This window comes from Cetorhinus maximus, chromosome 22, assembly GCF_964194155.1.
Source record: "Cetorhinus maximus chromosome 22, sCetMax3.hap1.1, whole genome shotgun sequence".
Taxonomy (NCBI): domain Eukaryota; kingdom Metazoa; phylum Chordata; class Chondrichthyes; order Lamniformes; family Cetorhinidae; genus Cetorhinus; species Cetorhinus maximus.
Window position 1 is genome coordinate 12498948 of NC_135900.1, and position 19758 is coordinate 12518705.

Below are 19758 nucleotides of genomic sequence, written 5' to 3' on the forward strand. Positions count from 1 at the left end.
CTTTCAAACGCTGCACTTGGGGTGTTGCTGGAGGAGTTGGAGAGATGTCCAGTATTCAAAGAGGACACACACTCAAACAGCAACGGGAGCCAATTGCCTTGGAGGCCAATGCCAACAGTCAAGCCCAAGGGTCTGAATGCAGTGTGGCAATGTTCAACGGCCTCACCTGAGTGGCCAATGTCAGTGAATATATCTTCAAATGCCATATCCCACACACTGCATCACTAGCCTCAGACACTGCTCAATGCACAATGCCCTATGGCTTCAGCAATGTGCACCAGGACCTAGACAGAGAGGGACAGATGTACCTGCCTGCCCTCATCTCCAACTGGCCATTACTGGGATGCCCATTGCTGAGGCCTTGGGGCTGAAACCATTCAAAATGATGTTATCCTCATACCTGTGTCATGCTCACAGAATATGGACTTATGGAATAGAAATTCAAAATGGGCACTACTTTAAAACAAATTGGAGCTTAGAGATCAGGTGACCTTCTCTTTCCCACCAATACACATGGAAATACAAGATCCTTGAGCCAATCTTCACATCTGGACAAGTAACTAAAATGCAAACAACCTTTCTGGCTGCACAAACGAAGCATATGTGGGCAACACATAGTGCACTACATTTAATCCTCTGATTGATCCTTCAATGAGGCAAGGGAGGTAAATTGTTTACTTTAGATAAGACAGACAGGAAAAAAAACTCTTCCCATTAGCTGATGGTACAAAGACTACGGGACACAGATTTAAGATTTTGGCCAAAAGATGCAGGGGGAATGTGTGGGGAAGAACCATTTTTTACATAGCGAGTGGTAATGACCAGAAGCTTGCTGCCCACGAGGGTGATGGAAGCAGAAACAATCAATGATTTCAAAAGGAAAGTAAATAGGCACTTGGAGGAAATAAACATGCATGGCTATGGGGACTGAGAGGGGCAATGGGACTGGCTGGGTTGCTCCATTTGGAGTCAGCATTGTTTTGATGGGCTGAATGGCCTCCTTCTGCGTTGTAAATGACTCTATGATTCTGACCAGCGGCTGTAAGGCAATGGATTTAGCTGTGGGTATTGGAAGTTTTCACTCAATCCAGCCCTGTTCCAATAAGATTAATCTTGGGGCTGGGAAATCTTCCCAGGGGTAGGTCTAAATCATTTAGTGTAACCTTGTGTGAATCTTTGCAGTATTAGCTTCAATTTTCTGCTTTGAAACTGGTTAGTGCAGAACAGGAGTGCACAGATGGAAATCCTGCCCCTCAGCCTCATATTAATATGAATGGAGAGGTGATTGACACTGGTTAGCCAACTCTTGAGATTAATGGTCCGAAATCACACGCAGAGGAATTTCCCAAGTGTGGGATTTCCCAACATGCAGCCCCAACCAGGGTGGAAATCCAAGGCATTTTGTGTACTTTTGGACACCCATCCTCAAAAAAGGCATTTGATAGACATGGGGGGTGATTGAAGCAAAACTAATCATCCCTGGCTTTCAACCTCTAGGTTAGAGAAACTCACAGCTGTGAACTTGTTTTCATTGGAAGATTCCCAAATCCAAATGGGAAACCATGGAGGTACCTGATTTACCTGTTGGACTTAACCTTAGGGAGTGAAAACATCCCCCACACGATGCAGATGAACGTAACTCTTGCCATTAGCGGTATGAAGCCACACCAAGCAGCTATGGCAAAGTTCTCCCTCTCACGATTGCATCATCAATAATGTATTAATTGATCATGTTTTAGTCAGAGTCAATGATGTTAGACCACCACCTACAGTTGGACAAGTACTAAAATGTGCTACCTTCTGGAGACCCATGCAACAACCTCCATGGCCAACTAAGTGTATCTAAGTATCCTGGCTTCATGGTAAAGGTGCTTTTGAGGGGCGGTGGGATAAGCCATTTATGGCAGAGTAATCAACTGTTGTCCTGCAAAGTATCATAATAGCTCCTGCAGTCTGATTTATCACCTTTGTGTCCTTAGAAAGTTACTGCAGATGTGCTGTTCAGAGCTTCGTCTTAGATGTGTTATAAGATGTAGAGGAAGCAATCTTCAAGTATTGTTCTGCAAGCTTATAAACCTCCACTGGTACTCCATTGTGTCTTCAACCCTTGTTCTCTATTTGTTTTAGTGCCCTAAGTTAACTCTAACAAAACCAATTAGAACAGAATATTAATGGGAGAGAGGTGTTCAAAATATCATGGGATTTTGATAGAGTAGATAAGGAGAAACTGTTTTCACTGTTAGGAAGTTTGGTAACAAGAGGACACAGATTTGAAATAATTGACACAAGAACCAGAGGGGAGATAAGGATTTCTTTTTTTGCTTGTTTGCACAGTATGTTATCTGGAATATGCACTGCCTGAAAGCAGATTCAATAATAACTTTTGAAAGGAAATGGATATATACTTGAAGAGGGAAATTTTGTACAGTTATGGGGAAAGAGCAGGGGAGTGGGACTAATTGGATAGTGCTTTCAAAGAGTCAGCACAGGCATGATGGGCTGAATGGCCTCCTTCTGTGCTGTAAGACAAATGAGTCTATGAAATACTTTTAAAAAAATGAAGGCAGCATTTGCGGAAAATTAGACCATTGGTTTGAAATATTGAGATCACCTGAAATAAATATAAACAATTGTTGAACTTCCACTGTGACTGTGGAATTCGGGACACAGACCCAAATTAACAAATCTCTGGTGAGACTGGCAATGGGAAGAACATTTTCCCCATAGGAGTTTATCCAACAAATCAACTCCCAAACCAATAGGAAATTAACACTGATTGGGATTGAGATTGAAGGCTATGGGGCTGAATGTGGACAGAGATTATTCTTTGGTTCTGTTGTCATCTGTGAAAGGGAACTCTGGGTCAGAGTTCATTGTAAAGGTTTGGGACAAGTAAATATTTTTGATATTTTAAGTTCTTCAGGCTAGGTAAATGATCTACAGAACTTAGAGAACTTTCTTGAAGGGATTAAATAGGTAGGTGGAGCCCACAAAAGGACATATTTACCCATCAACCATAATGTGTGTCCACACAAGCATCCCGTAAAATAGTTTGGAATGATCACATTACTTCAGGCAAAAGCAAAGTAAATCCTTCTGCTGCTAGGGCCTTTCAACCATAGTGAACCGAGGGGTTTGGAATTGTGGCACGCCTCGGGCTGTGTGACTCACATTGAATATATACAGTAAAAATTACATGTATCACAATTGTATTGAAGCACCTCAGAGTGCAACGTGATCTATGTAGATAATTTGAATAACACTGCACTTTCTGTAATGACCATTTTGAAATGTCTATAATGTTCCTTTTATTGTAATGAAGCACCTCAGAGTGCAACGTGATCAATGCAGAACATTTGAATATCATTGTAATTTTTGTGGTGGCCATTTTGAAATGTTTTGTAATGTTCTTTTAGATTTTTTATGAATAAAATGTTTTTGCAAAAAAAAAATGGTTTCTGTGGGAACAGGTTAATAAAAGGCCAATTCCACACTACCAATAGGCAAGCCCATGTCTGTTGTAAGGTTGTATATTGTCTCATGAAAAGGCTAGAGGCTTATATGGTTGAACAATAACACATAACTATGTACATATATACAGGACACAGTCCTGACTAGGTGCTACCTTCATGCTGAACTACTACATTGTACTACGCCCACGTAACTCTACATCATAATGTGGACGGTACTGTTTCCCCAGACCCACATTAACCCTTACAGTCCCGAACACTCTGATACTACAATGTTCACAGGAAGCATGAGTAGGAGGGAGCACATGACAACATTGTAGGCCTGATTCTCCGATTCAGAAGCCTGCGAACACAAATGTCCCCTTCGGAAATATTAAGTTGTAGAATCTCCCTTCCAATTCTATGCTGCCTACTCTGCTTGATTGAGGAATGTAGAAAGTCAAATCAAAATATGGTTTAATTCCCCAATATATGTTAAAACTGGCCAAGGCTTTAATCAGGATTAATTGTTCCTTCAGTATCTTAAGTATTGATGTGTCAGTTCAGGATTGTGCATGAGCATTCCAGGGAGTTCTGTCACCACTTCTTTACTTTTAGTGTGTGTCTGTGTTTTTTAATGCTTCCCAGTTCTCATGGAATTTTAAGATGGAACAAAATCTCAGCAATGAACTCATTATTTGTGTAACAAGTTTACCTTCCACTCCATTTAATGAATATGAATAGCTTCCATCTGTTTCTTGTTAATTCAGGGCACTCTGTAGTCATTCAGAAAGTGGGACAATTCTCGATATTTGCCTTTCAAATAATTTATGTAAGTCTAGAGCGATGGAGTGCTGCACCAAGGTATCACCTAGAGTATTTGTCATTGGAGCTATGTGTGTGAACTGTAGCTCAGTTGTTAACATTCTTGTCTCTAAGTTAAAAAAGTTCTGGTTTCAAGTCCCACTCTAGGACATGAGTGTACATATCAATGCTGACACTCCAGTGCAGCACTGTGGGACTACTACACTGTCATAGGTGTTGTCTTTTGGATGAGATGATTAGTCCAGGGCCCAGGTAAAAGTAAAGGACCCCATGGCACTATATTGAAGAAGAGCAGGGGAATTATCCCCAGTGCCCCGTTCAATATTTAACTCCCTCGCAAACATCACAAAATCAGAATATCTGGTCATTATCACATTGCTGTTTGTGGAAGCTTGCTGTGCGCAGATTGGCTGTCGGGATTCCTACATTACAACAGTGTCTACACTTCAAAAGAATTACTTCATTGGTTGTAAAGTTCTTTGAGATGTCCATGAAAGGCACTATATAAATGAAAGTGTTTCTTTTCTTTGATGTGCTTTAGCCCTAGTCTTTGGCTTGAGCCCACAATCTCTGCTTTGGAATAGGTGGGTTCTATTTGAGAACATTTGGGAACCTCAAGTTACTCACTGAAGAGGTGTAAAGGGATTGGATAGGTGCTGGTTAGCTCAGTTGGCTAGGTGGCTGCTATGTGGCTTAGAACAACACCAACAGTGTAGGATTCAATCCTCATTCTGGCTAAAGTAGATTTGGTGCCTACCCCAGGGCAAAACTGCAGCATAAGCCATGGTTTGGCAACCCTCAAATAATTGAGGCTGCAAGCTGATAAACAGGTTTTTCAAGAATTACATTTTAAATTACTTTGCACCTATGTTAGGGCAAATTTTCTGGTTCATAAGTCTTGTTCAATTCTCTGGGTACAACAAATACAGGGATATAGGGGGAGGCGGTGGCATAGTGGTATTGTCACTGAACTAGTATTCCAGAGACCCAAGGTGATGCTCCAGGGGAACACAACAAAAATACCTGGAAAAACTCAGCAGATCCGACAGCATCTGCGGAGAGGAACACAGTTAACGTTTCGAATCCAAATGACTCTTCATCAGAACTAAGGAAAAATAGAAAAGAGGTAAAATATAAGCTGGTTTAAGGAAGGGGGGGGGAGGGGAGGGGAGGGGAGGGGAGGGGAGGGGTGGGGTGGGTGATGGGACAGGTAGAGCTGGATAGAGGGTCAGTGATACGTGGAGATTGCCAAAAGATGTCATAGACAAAAGGACAAAGAGGTGTTGACGGTGGTGATATTAGCATGGTGATATTATTAATATCACCATCGTCAACACCTCTTTGTCCCTTTTGACTATGGCATCTTTTGGCAATCTCCACCTATCACTGGCCCTCTATCCAGCTCTACCTGTCCCACCCCTCACCCCCCACTTAAACCAGCTTATATTTCACCTCTTTTCTATTTTTCCTTAGTTCTGAAGAAGAGTCATTTGGACTCGAAACGTTAACTGTGTTCCCCTCCGCAAATGCTGTCAGACCTGCTGAGTTTTTCCAGGTATTTTTGTTTTTGTTTTGGATTTCCAGCATCCGCAGTTTTTTGCTTTTATCTTAATGTTCCAGGGACCTGGATTTGAATCCCACCTTGGCATGGTGAAATTTGAATTCAATAAAAATCTACAATTAAAAGCCTGATGATGACCATGAAACCATTGCCGATTGTTGTAAAAATCCATCTGGTTCACTAATGCCCTTTAGGGAAGGAAATCTACCATCCTTACCTACATGTGACTCCAGACCCACAGCAATGTAGTTGACTCTTAAATTCCCCCTGAAAAAGAGCAATTAGGGATGGGCAATAAATGCTGGCCTAGCCAGTGATGCTCACATCCCATGAAGGAGTAAAACAAAAGGGTTACTTCTGGAGGAAGACATTTCTATTGAATCTGGGGAAATCTTGGCTTGATATTGTAGCAAAGATCGACATACAGAGAATCTGAACTAAAAGGGTGTGGAATCTTTTTTCTGTCTCGTACCCAGTTTCTCTGTGTGAAAAGAATAGTCTGCAGATGAAAATTTAGATACCCTGCCAGCCCACTTGTCAGCTGAGGTCTACCTAATTGGTTTGTCAAATGGGCATTGAAATTGGCAGTCTTGCCTAAAACAGATGTCTTAATCAGGGTCCAATGTCTTAGCACCCCAAACCAATGATGATGTTCTATTGGTCAACGTACACCCCCAGGGGGACTAAGATTTGATTGGCCGAACCAATGGTCCTTAAAGGGGCCTTTGCAGGCTGTTCTGAACATGGTGGGGGAAATAAAAGCGATGTGGCATTGATACGTGTGGGGTCGAGAGGGATATGAATGTTGCCACCCCACAGTCAAGGCCTCCTTGCCCCTTCGCCACCCCACGTTTTAAAGGCCCACCTTCTGTATCAGTATCAGCCAATCTCCACAAACCCCATTGAAAAGCTGCCAGTCAGTGCTCCCTTACCACTCACAGCTCATCAGAAAGATTGTAATGAGGCCTGACCATAATTGAGGTCTCTGGCTGTTTTGTCCGCTGGCTGTGTGACCCCCCTGCCCATCCACTGTGCTTCCAAATTGAAAATTGGCCTCAATAGAGTTTTTCCTAAGGTCCCACATTAAGCAGACAACCTAGCTGAATTCACAGGCATACTGACATTCATACCATCATGCCATTAAAGCAAATCTCATGGTGCTTTGTGTGCAAGAATGATTTTGAAACACTGTGTTGCTAAGTCAGCATCAATAGCAGTAAAGCAAGATCCCACAGAGAGCTAAATGGAAAGCAAAGTACTTCTGAAGTGCAGTCACTGGTTGCAATGAGGCACGTTAATGAGCTTCACCCCAATGTCAGATCCATTGAGCAGAACCTACAGCAATTCAGCATTCCTTCAGTACTGCAGCATGGGCCAGGCCTTTCAGGCTCTGTTGTGGCGGGGCCCACTGCAGGAGACTCAGTGGCCCAGCCAAACGCTCATTGACCATCCCGGAGGTGGGCGGGGCTGGAAAAACATGGTGTCAGCTGGATTATGTGCTCTAGGCCCAGAGTGTGCCTTAAATCTGAGTGATTGGGTTCTACAGTGTGCGAGTCATGCTTGAGGGCTTCTCTAAAGTTCGAGAAACCAAAAGTTCAACACCAACTCTCATGGCAAAATCCACTTGTGCAGCCTGTTCAAATATTAGATTAAAACTGTGTTTCTTTCAATTAGGTTTTTAACAGCGTTGCTGAAGATAACTTATAATTAAGTGCTCACAGGCTTGTCGTGCTAAAACATTTTTAAAAACAATATGATAAAAAAGCCAGATAGTTAGCTGCCAGAGCATGTCCCTCTGCGATAGATCAATACATTTATTAAAGACACCTCCTGTATAAGTAATATTCTGTAACACAATTTCCCCAGCAACACGTGAACATTTAATATAAAAGCAAAATACTGCGGATGCTGGAAATCTGAAACAAAAATAAAAATAGCTGGGAAAACTCAGCAGGTCTGACAGCATCTGCGGAGAGGAACACAGTTATCGTTTCGAGTCGAAACGTTTACTGTATTCCTCGCCGCAGATGCTGTCAGACCTGCTGAGTTTTCCCAGCTATTTTTATGAACATTTAATAGGTGGATGCTGATGAAATGTCCTTGCACCACTAAAATAATGAAAAAACAGATATGAACAAGCTTTGAACTTCATTTTGTGAACACGACGCAATGGAGCAGATTCCCACGTTACCCGTGCTTGGGACAATTGGATTAGAGAATTAAATACAGAGGAGTATTCCTCATAAAACCTCACCCCCCTGCCCCCAAAATGTCCCTCTTGTGCAAATCAATGAAGAGCAAATTGATCAGGTTCCATTCGGGACATAGGCCCTTCTTCAGGAGTAATCCAATTTTCCTGTATTTGTTGCAGCTAGGGAATTGAACAAGGCTTATCAACCTGCTTGTCTCTCCGATCTCCCTTTTTTTTTGGTAGCATCCTCAATGATTTGAGGGTTGCCAAGCCATGGCTCATGATGTGATTTTACTACGGGGCAGAGCGAGGAGGTAGGCCCCAAATCTACTTTAGCCAGGTTGGGTCTTAAACCCCACACTGTTGCTGTTATACTGAGCCACAGGCTAGCCATCCAGTCAACTGAGCTAACCAGCCCCCTTCGCTACCCCTTCATATCCCCTCAATGAGGAGCTTCAGTTTTCCACAAGTGTTCCCAGATGCCTGCTACTGTACTGCTTGAACAGAGAGGCTTTGAACGAAACATTTGCTTCTGTTTGTTACATCATTATTCTTGTTGTTCTGTGGGTTAACATGTTAGCACAGTCAAGTTAACACATTAAACAGCTTCCCCGCACATTTGAGTAATAAGTTAAACTTTTGAACTGTTTTTAAGTATTTTGGAATTGGAAGTTATTGAGCAACAATTGCAGTCTATTTGCCAAAGTAAATGAGAAACAGAAGTGAAAATGATTTCAAGCAATGAAAAGAAATGGGAATTAAAAGTTGTGATAAATAAGATCAACACAGCCTGCAAACTGAGGCATCTTTCATAGCAAAACAGCCATGGCACTCAAAGAGCATCTTTAAGTGTTGGGTTTGAGGGATGGTATATAGAACCATAGCACAGGAGAGGCAACCATATGGATCATTGGATGGAATCATCCCGGGTTTGCACCAAGTATGGTAGTGAGTGACGTTTTACCTGCCAACCAAAATGACGGGTTTTTGCACTGCATTGTCCGCCTCCCCCCTCATTAGTTATGCAGCCACAGGAAACACGCCATCTCGCTGGCGGGCGGCCTCTGAATTTCCCGCCATGCCGTTACCTCACCGGTTCCTCACTCCGGGTGCCATATCTAAACTGCAGTCGTGCACACAGTTCGCAATGCTTACAGCCCAGGACTGCTCCAGTGAAGACAACGTCCTGAAATCCAAGAAGAGTTCAGTGACCCGTCACTGGAATGCCTTTAGGGAGGCCGCCATGATGTCCTCCACCCCCACCCTGGCTGCAGGAGGTCCAGCGATCTCACCAGCCTGGCTTGGCAGGCAGTGGCCGCGGTGGTCAGTGCCAATGCTGCACAGAAGAGGTCGGCCATTCAGTGCAGAAAGAGGATGAATGATTTCGTCTGTGCCGCCAGGGTAAGGCAAACATCTCATCACTCTAAACTCAACACACTCACAAGCCCATCACACAAGCTGGCATCTCACTCACCGCCAACTCAAGGGACATCACCACTCACTCTCTCACACACACACCCTCACATCTCCAACTGGCCTCATCTCCTCTGGAGGCTGCCTCCTCAGCCCTAACCATCTTGAGGCCACTTGCACAGATCAACATGTGCCTCTGCACACACCCTGGGATAACCTCCTTCCCCAGCACAGCTCTCTCCCTTCAAGCCTCTCCCCCTTCCCCAAGAAAGCTCTGCACCCCAGCCTTATGGCTGGTCTGGAAGGTAGAGAACTGCCCGTGAGCCCCTCTAAAAGTGATGCCCGCAAAACCTGGTGCTGATGACTGCGAGTGCTGCCTGAAGCAAGGTAGGCAAACAAACCTCGAAGTCCCGAGCGAAGCGCAGCTCACCAGGTGCACGTCACTTACATACTGGTGTGAAACACGTCGGCGTGGGCGCATGATTCCAGCGAGCAGGCCTTTTAATGAGATGCTAAAGTATTGAAATTAGGTTCCCGAAGTTTGTCAGCGGGATACGCGGCCCACCATTGACAGGTGGAGCGGACAATCACAAACTGGTTTCATGATGGCGTAAAACCGATTTTGGGCCTTCTCGCCATATTGTCCGCTCACACCCGCCATGGCGTCCACCACCAACGGGACTGAACAATTCCGCCTATTGTGTCCACTTGGCTCTTTGCTACACCAATACATGTTCAGTGGTGAATACAAGCTCCATACCAAATAAAACCTGACTCCTGCTGATTTCATTGAATTCAAATGCATCAGCCCACTGACTTTCGGCGGGATCGGAAGATCCCAGAGGCAGGCCAGGTCGGAAAATCCCGGCTATGGTTTCTGTGCATATCTTATACAGCTAAACTATTTACCCAGCTTCTGATTCAAAATCTCAAATTGAGAAGAAAACCTTCTTTAAATCCATTTTCCATCTGTAAGACGCAGCCAGTGATGATACGGACTATGTTATCAGCATGTAGAGTAACAGAAAGTTTTACCATTTCCTCTGGAATAATCCAAGGTCATCTGATATAATTTCTGCTGTGAAGGACAATCTGAATTGGATGCCAAAACCACGACTGAAATTTTATGCAAAACATAAAGAAAGTAACCATGAGAAGAGAGCTGCAATCAATGGAGAGTCTTCGATGTCATCAATACTTTGGATCAAATGTGTCTATTTCCCATGTTTAGATAATTGAATTGATAGGGTCTATGTTCTCTCTATCATGTTTAACAATGTGCGCTTTTAATCTTCTTTATTGCAGTATATAAAACAATATTGTTTTATAGCTGTTTCTGTTTTTCTCAATTACTATGTCGGAGTCATAAGTGCTCATAAATTTTAATTTCAGCATCTTGCTTTATAAGGGGAGTTAAATAATGCATGATGGATGTGTTTGTAAAGATGTAAAAAATTCATATTGGGGTTAACTAACTGACTAAATGTGAAAATAAAAGCTTTAGCTGATAGCTCATTACTGAAGTGTGCTGGTGTTTGTAATAGTGAAGCATAAAGATAGGAGGGTCACTGGCTCAATGTCAAGTTAGGGCTGTATTAGTGTTGTAGAGTTGATTGCAACCAACTTTCTAAGTGGAAACATTGGGCAAAATTTTTACCTCGGCGGGTGGGCGCGCGCCCGACCCACTCAAGCGTAAAGTGACGCACGTTGACATCAGGTGAGCGTCTCGGCGTCAATGCGCACTCATGCGATATTTAGGTCGGCGGGTGCTGACAATTAAAAGGCCTGTTAAGGCCATTAAAGTCCTAATTAACATACATTTTTTGCTGCCCGTCCAACCTTATGGTTGGCGGGCAAGCGAAAAGGCCACGTGGCCTTTGCAATTTTTAGGAAACCTCATTTATGGGCGGGATGAGGTTTCCAAAAGCAAATAAAAATAAAATAAAAATTTAAAACTTTGACGTGAGGGAATCTTAGACAGCCTGCATTTCTTTAGGTTGTTGAGTCCTAACTCAATCCTTTTCCAAAACAGGAACGCTTCCAGCTTCCTTTTGGGATCTCAGTGGCCCATCAAGGTTGATTTCCCTTAGTCAATTTTGCCCTAGAATCTTGGTCCTCTGTCTCTCAATACAAACACTGGTAGCTTTGCCGATTGGCTTCCATAATGGATAGTTACTCTGCTTATGCCTTTTACATGAATGTCTTCACCCGTATATGTTTTTAGCTTGGCAGCTGTTTGTTCTAAACTTAATTGATGTTCTTCATTATTCAAATATCTGAAGGTATGTTCCCCAATTACTGTAGTGGAAGCTCCTGTGTCTACTTGCATTTTAACAGGTTTGCCATTTACTTTCACTGTGACAAATTTTGGTTCTATCTTTCCAACTTTCAGATTAAACGAGTAAATGTCAGCATTTGTATTTTCAGACTCTTCTACATACATTGTAGATTTCATTGAACTTCTTCTTTTCTTTCCTTGCACGGCGTCATTTTATGTCCATTTCTGTGACATTAGTAGCATTCAATTTTTTAAACTGCCAATTGCTAAAAGACTGATTGTTTCCAGCTCTATTAAAATTAGTCTTTGATTTTGCCAAGTTATTTTGCTTTATGCTTCACCAATTCATTGAAATTCTTTGAATCTGGGGCACTGGGTGCCGTCAAACTTCGAATCAGACTGTAGGTTTTGCTCTCACAAGTACTCAAGAGGATTGCTTGCCTCTTCTCTTCCCCCGTAATCTCGCTCACTTGAAAAAACGTGAACGTCCTATGTATGGACACCAATCGTCTGTGGCTGGTTCAAAAGGATCAATTCTCCCAAATTGTGGCATTCGAGAGGGGATAACTTCTTCAATTCTAATGAAGCTTGGTACTTACAATTGCTGGGCGAGGTAGCATGCCGATTTCTTTTAAACTTGATTTCTTCTGTTCAATCATGCTTTATCCTTGTCGCCAAATTGTTGTAAGGGTGGCTGACTTGTACTGTTAGGAATAGAGTTGATCTACAGGCAACTTTCTAAGTGCAAACATTAAGTTTATTTACAATATACTCAGCAGCAACTACACATGTGCGTTCAGCTCCAACTCTATCTCTACACTGACTGCTTGTCAGGAAGATATAATAATTTTCATAATGTTATTGGAATTTATTATAAAGTTGAGTAATAGTAGGATCTGTGTCTATGGGTCTATTTCTATGTGACTTAATTGAATTAAAGGCAGCTGTTCTGAAGGCTTTGATGTACTAGGAGATAAGCTAGGTTTGAAATGTTAAGTAGGTGTCAATGGAACATTTGCATTTTTAAATAAACCAGGCTAGTTTGTTTTCAAAGGAGGGGTGAAATGTTTCATCTAGCCAGATGAAGTTAAGAAACAGTGTGTTTATTTTTCCCAAAGATTATTGGTAAAATTGGTACTATGAGAGATTTTTATTATTAGAAAGGTAAAGTCCAAAGACATAGTGAAACAATGGGAATTTTCATTCAAAGGGGAAAATATGTATAAAGGAGTGAAGGCTGTGTGTGAGGGTAAACATTCTAAGATCTAACAAATGTGAAAAGCCTTCAGCATCTACACCTCAAGCTGTCATTTACAAAGAACTGAAGTTAAGAAAACTCACTTTGAATTGGATTGTTCAGGGTATCATGTTTCTTTGCCTGGGTCTTATAAAATCTATGTGACTTACTATTGCCTTAACAAAAGTATAACTGGGAGTTAGATTAACTGGGGATTTAGAAGTTATCATAGTATTAATTTGTAAGATCTATGTGTGTACTTAAAATCATTTCTTTTGTTAATTAAGGTTTAATTTAGTTTTGTAAGCAACCCATAAGACTTGGTGGTCTTACTACTACTGAATTTAAAGCACGCATCTCAAAATTTATGCAAATTACAAAACAGTTGTGGCAGCTGTTTCAAGTTTCCCTTTGGGAATTGAGCAGCTCAGCGTTTACCATCGGCTGTGCCATAACACTGCTGTGGTAGCCCGTGCTACTCTCCGATTGGTTACCACAGATCATGTGATCTTTCCTAACAAGTATTATTCTTAAAGGTACGTTACACACTAAATAAAACCATAATTACTACAAATAGTGCTGTAGATCCCAGCTTTGAAACAAATCTGTTGATCAGATGCCACCATTAGAATAAAATCACCCTTCAAAGCCAAAAGGAAAAGTAGTTCTGCCATTTTGTTATCAGTATGCCTTGCTTGGTAGTATACTCATCTCTGAGTCAGAAGACTGTGTGCTTAAGTGTCACTCCACTGTTTGATCACATAATGCAGTGCTCAATTCCTGGAGATGCAATCCATCAGGTAAGTAGTTAAACCAAGGGTCTGGTAGAGTGGATGGACAATTAAAATCCTATGGCATTATTCAAAGAAGGACAGGGAATCCTCCAAATATCCTGGTTACATTGTTTCCCCAACTTATGCTGCCAAAAAAAAAGGATTATTGTTTGAGGGAATCTTGCCATGCGCAAAATGGCTTCTGCTTTTGCCTCATAAAAACAGTCAAAACTTCAAAGTAATTAATTGCACATGAAACACTTCGGCTTTCTCTGAGAGACATGATAAAGCAGGGTATAAGGAGGAACTTACATTTTTTTAAGCTTCTTTCCCAATCTCAGTATGTCCCAAAGTGCTTTGCAGCCAACAAAGTTCATCTGAAGCACAGCCACTGCTTTAAATGTAAGGAAAGATCCCACAAACACCAATGAGATAAAATGACAAACAATCTTCTTTTGGTGAGCTTGGTCGAGGAATAAGTGCTGCAGAGGATTTTTTTGTCACGTGGGATTTTTATCCACCTTAGTAAAAACATCTTACCCAAGGGACAGTGCAACACTAAAGAATTATCCTAGAATCATGCTCAAGCCTCTGGAATGGACCTTGAATCCAAAATCTTCTCACCACTGAGCCAAGGCTGACACCAATAAATGCAACCCTCTCCTCCTTCCTAGATTTGAAAGAGTTAGCTATATTAGAAGAGTTGGCATGGAAATTATGAAATGATATCCTTGGTGTATGTGAGACAGCAGCAATTAATTCTTTTATTTGTTCATGAGGTGTGGGCATCACTGGCTAGGCCAGCATTTATTGCCCATCCCTAATTGCCCTTGTTCAGAGTCAACCACATTGCTGTGGGTCTGGAGCCACATGTTGGCCAGACCAGGGAAGGTTGGCAGATTTCCTTCCCTAAAGGATATTCATGAACCAGATGTTGTCATCATCAGACTTATAATTCCAGATTTTTTGCCATGGTGGGATTTGTACCAGGGTGCCCCTTGGGCCTCCTGAAATACTAGCCCAGTGACAATATCACTATGCCACCACCTCCCCCTTATGCTTTTATCAAATAGAGTTTCTCAAAAATGAGCAATTTAATGCAGTGCAATTGACGTCGATGTGTTGCAAAAATATTGCACTTCACATATAGCAATTGTGCAATGAAATTGGGGTGTAACATTTTGAGTGCACTAAGCTTTGCTGTCAGATGGTTGGGATTAGGCTGCAAAGCTCTTTTACGACTGGCACGGATGTGATGGGCTGAATGGCCTCTTTCTGTGACGTCGTTTTATCTATGTTTCTATCCCTATCTCTCAGCTACTGTGAGCAGGTATACAGAAATGGGAAGGTCCAAAATTTGTAAACAAAATTTGAAAGAGTCAAGGAACTTGCATTTATATAGCGCCTTTCATGATCTCTAGATGTCCCAAAGCGCTTCATCACCTGTGAGGTACTATTAAAATGTAGTCACTGTTGGGGAGATGGTGGCATAGTGATAACGCCACTAAACTAGAAATGCAGAGGCCCAGACTAATGCTCTGGGAACACGGATTCAAATAGTTGGTGGAATTTAAATTCAATTAACAAATCTGGAATATAAAGCTAGTCTTTGTAATGGTGACCATGCAAGTAACATTGATTGTTATACAAATCCATCTAGTTCACTAATGTCCTTTAAGGAAGGAAATCTACCAACCCTACTTGGCCTGGCCTACATGTGACTCCAGACCAACAGCAATGTGGTTGACTCTTAACTGTCCTCTACAGTGGCCTAGCAAGCCACTCAGTTCAAGGGCAATTAGGGATGGGCAACAAATGCTGACCTTGCCAGTGGCATCCAGATCCCATATAAAAGAATAAAGAAAAAAATGTAACAAAACAGGTGACTTGGATGGAAAATTTTGCAGGATAAAATGATTGGTAAATCCCTTTTAGCTTGGGCAGTGATAAGAGCAATTCATCATTGTTACTGAGGTGATGTTACAAAAAAGTGATGTTACAATGATGATGCAGGAATCTTGGCCACCGGGGCTGGGATTGGAAATGTTATCAACTGTGATGGGGATAGTCTTGAACTTCAAAAGGACATGTTGGTGGATCGGGAAGACAAGTGGCAGATGAAGTTCAATGCAGAGACATGTGAGGTGTTTCGTTTGGCGGGAAAGATATGGTGAAACAGTGTAAAATAAAGGGAGAGCCTCTAAGGGAGGTGCAGGAACAGAGGGACCTCGGTGTATAGGTACATAGATCATTGAAGATGGCAGGGCAGTTGAGAGAACAGTTAATAAAGCATATAGTATCTTAGGCTTTATTAATAGGGACATTGAGTACAAGAGTAAGGAGGTCACATTGAACTTGTATAAGACACCAGTAAGGCCTCACCTGGAGTATTATGTCCAGTTCTGGTGCCATACTTGAGGAAGGATGTGAAGGCATTGGAGAGAGTACAGAGGAGATTCACAAGAATGATTCCCGGGATGAAGACCTGTAGCTATGAGGATAGATTGGAGAGGCTGGCACTGTTTTCCTCGGAGAAAGCAAGCCCGAGAGGAGACTTGATGAAGGTATTCAAGATCCTGAGGGGTATGGACAGGATAATTAGTGAGAAACTGTTCCCACTCAAGAGAACACCAAGAAATAAAGGGCATAGATTCAAAATAATTGGCAAAAGTGATATGAGGAAATTTTTTTCATCCAGAGGGTGGTTGGAGTCTGGAACAAACTTCCTGAAAGGGTGGCGGAGGGAGGTTCGATCGAGGTATTGAAAAGGGAATTGGACTGCTACCTGAAAAGAGCGAATGTGCAAGGTTACGGGGATAAGGCAGGGGAGTGGGACTAGGTGGAATGCTCTTTCAGAGAGCCAGTGCAGACTCGATGGGCCAAATGGCCCCCTTCTGTACTGTAAAGATACTGGGATTAAATGGGAGTCACACCTTCCAAAGGCTGCCCAGCAAGTCCTCTAGGGTTTAACATCAGCCTCCTGGGGTGGGGAGGGGGGAAGGGTGGGAGTTCCTCATAGTTAGGCACCCTGTGCCCAAACTAGAGATACTGCATCAGGCAGGGGGATGGCTGAGTGCCACACCACTGCCTTTGCCTCCAACCAACCCCTCCCTTGACCCCCACCGCACGACCCCCATCCCGACCTCACACCTTTGGCCTGGGGACCCTCAACAATCCTGGGCCTCTGGTGGATGGAGTACTGGCAGCAGCCGCCCATCCCACTGAGGCTGGCGGCAATAATGAGCTGCCAGCTTCCGATTGGCCGGCAGCTCTCAGCAGGTGGGACTTCCGCTGCCGGGGTCCTCAGTGGGTGGGGAAGTCCAGGCGGTGGCCACTTAAGTGCCTGAAGGGCACTTGATTCCATTGGGCCTCCCCCACCGAACTAACGTGGGTTCCCCCCCGCATAATCCTCCGGCCAGTGGGCGAGACCCCAGTCAGCCGGATTAAATCCTGGCCATCAGGGCAGGTGACCAAAAGTTTGGCTAAAGGGATAGGTTTTAAGGAGTGTCCTAAGGGAGATGAAGGTGGTAAAAAGGCAATCCAACACAACCTAAACAGGTATGGCTAGAAATAATTGTTTCCAATTTTTTGCACGGCATGTTCATATAGCGCTACAGCACTGAAACAGGCCATTCAGCCCATCCAGTCTATGCCAATGCTTATGCTCCATAAGCCTCCTGCCAACCTATACCATCTCACCCAATCAATAAATGCTGGCCTAGTCAGCGGTGCCCACATCCCATGAATGAATAAAAAAAACAACATATCATTCTATCCCTTTCTCCCTCCTCATACCTCCCATTCAATGCATTTATGTTATGCACCTCAACTGCTCCCTGCAGGTGATAGCAAGTTCCACATTCTCGCCAAAGTCACTAATTCTAACTCAGACCTATTCGGAGATCATCCCGGGAAGCAGGGGAATTGCCCTTTGGAAGTTCGAACTCCCCGGGCAACTCCCACGGACACGGCATTGGGGGGGGTCTGAGGGGTCCCATAATGTATCTTCCTACTATCGGGAAACCAGAGGCCTGGGACAATGTAAATAAAACCTGTTACACACAAATAACTAGTGTCGTCTCTGCATTGATCCATGGTGTAACATGTACAACAAATATGGCTGGTCAGTGCTTCAGGAAAATAACACTGTGATTGGGTGCGCGTACATGAAATACACTCAGCATCAGTTATTTAGAAGGGCACAGCCAAAAATCTAGGATTTCTTAAAGGGAAAAGTTATTTGCATCTCCCGGTGTTTGAGAGGATTTTTCACAACACAAGCACAGGTGCAGTTTCATTGTCCCTTAGCACATGGCTGACCACTTGCCAATGTATTTACTTCATACAGTCCGGTGAGAACAGAATAACCTTTCTTTAAAACTTGCACGTTGCTCATATTTTTCTATTTGATTTGAAAGTCGCAGAATGGAAGGAGCCTTTCCTGCCGCCTTAATCGTTTGCTTCGTAAACAGCTCATTCGTTTGCCTGAAAGTGGAATTTGCAAATAGCTGTGACTTCTTTTCTGTTTTGTTACCAGCAGCTGGATGGGGATAAAAACAAAACCGATTGTGACAGTCAACAGCTTTCTGTGCGATGTTGAAATCACTGGTGTGCGGTAGAAATGGTAAAAGTACATCTTTAGGTTCTGTTTTGTTCCTGAGTAAAGCTGCTAATGCTCGCATCATTACAGGGAGATGAGGTCTGAGACAAAGATAAACGAGAATTAATATTGCAGCCAGTTATTTAAATTTCCATCCGCTTAATATTATTTTCAGACGCATATTGTTTATCATTTGCTGTGTTTTTTTGTTGGACTGCCATGTTTTTGCTCCAGTTGGATGATTGTCAAGGAGACTGAAACCATAGGCAAGACTTTCAGCGCAGTACGTGGGCACGTGCCTGACACGCCCGAGGGAGAAATGACGCGTGATGGTGTCGGGCGAGCGTCCCAACTTCAGCGCGCGCTCGCGCGGGATTTCGGCTCCGAGAGATGGCCGCGCGCCCGCTGACAATTAAGAGGCCTATTAAGGCCCTTAATCTGGTAATTAGGTTGAATTTTCCACTGCCCGTCCAACCTTACAGTTGGCGGGCGGGCGACTAGGACAGGCGGCCTTTGCATTTTTTGCGAAACCTCATCCACGGGTGGGATGAGGGTTTCCGTAATTAAATTTAAAAAAAAACGTTTGGGCAGGATTTTAGTCATCACAATGTAAAGGTGCGTGAGTCCACTGTGCGGACATTTTTCCCCGGATTTTTAGCATCTCTAATTTCGTTTTGAAAACTATTCAGCTCCCTGAGGCAGCTCTGTGCCTTCAGGGAGCTCTCGGTGAGCGCAAACCTCAGCGCTCACGCTCATCCCGCCCTCACCGCAGCCGCGCTGAGGCTCTTAGCGCGTCTTTCACGCTGGCTGGCCACTACTTGGCGAGCCAGCATGAAATCACGGGTGGGGCCCGATTGTGGGCGGCGGAACATTTCACAGCTGCTCCTGGGCCCTCCTGCTGCGCCTGCCCAATGAGGGGAAAATCCCCCCCCCCCATCATTTTTAGCACCATCACACCCATTAAAAATTCTCCTTCCTCTTCATTAATTTCGCCTACTTCCACAGCCGCTCATTCCGCCTGAACCAGACAATGCAAAACCTTGCAAAATATTTTGAGCCTGAGCTGCTCTTCAAACCCCACATCTTATCCATCATCCATTGCCAATCTCCTTCTTGACCTGAGCACTGTTGAATCTTTTGTCCATGCTCCTGTCTTCTCTGGATTGGATTACGCCAATGCCCTCATGGCTAGCTTCCCATCCTCTGCCAACCACAAACTCCAACTTCCCCCCCCCCGCCACACAGCCACCCATACCCAATCCCGCCCTAACTCCTGCTCACCCATCACTCCTTCCTTGCTGGCTGTGTTGGCTCCTTGTTAACATAATACATCAAGCTTAAACTCCTCATTCTTATCTTAAAATCTCATTGTGCCCTTGACACCGCCCACTTCCCAAATAGAATCCCTACCTTTATATTCCACATTCCCCT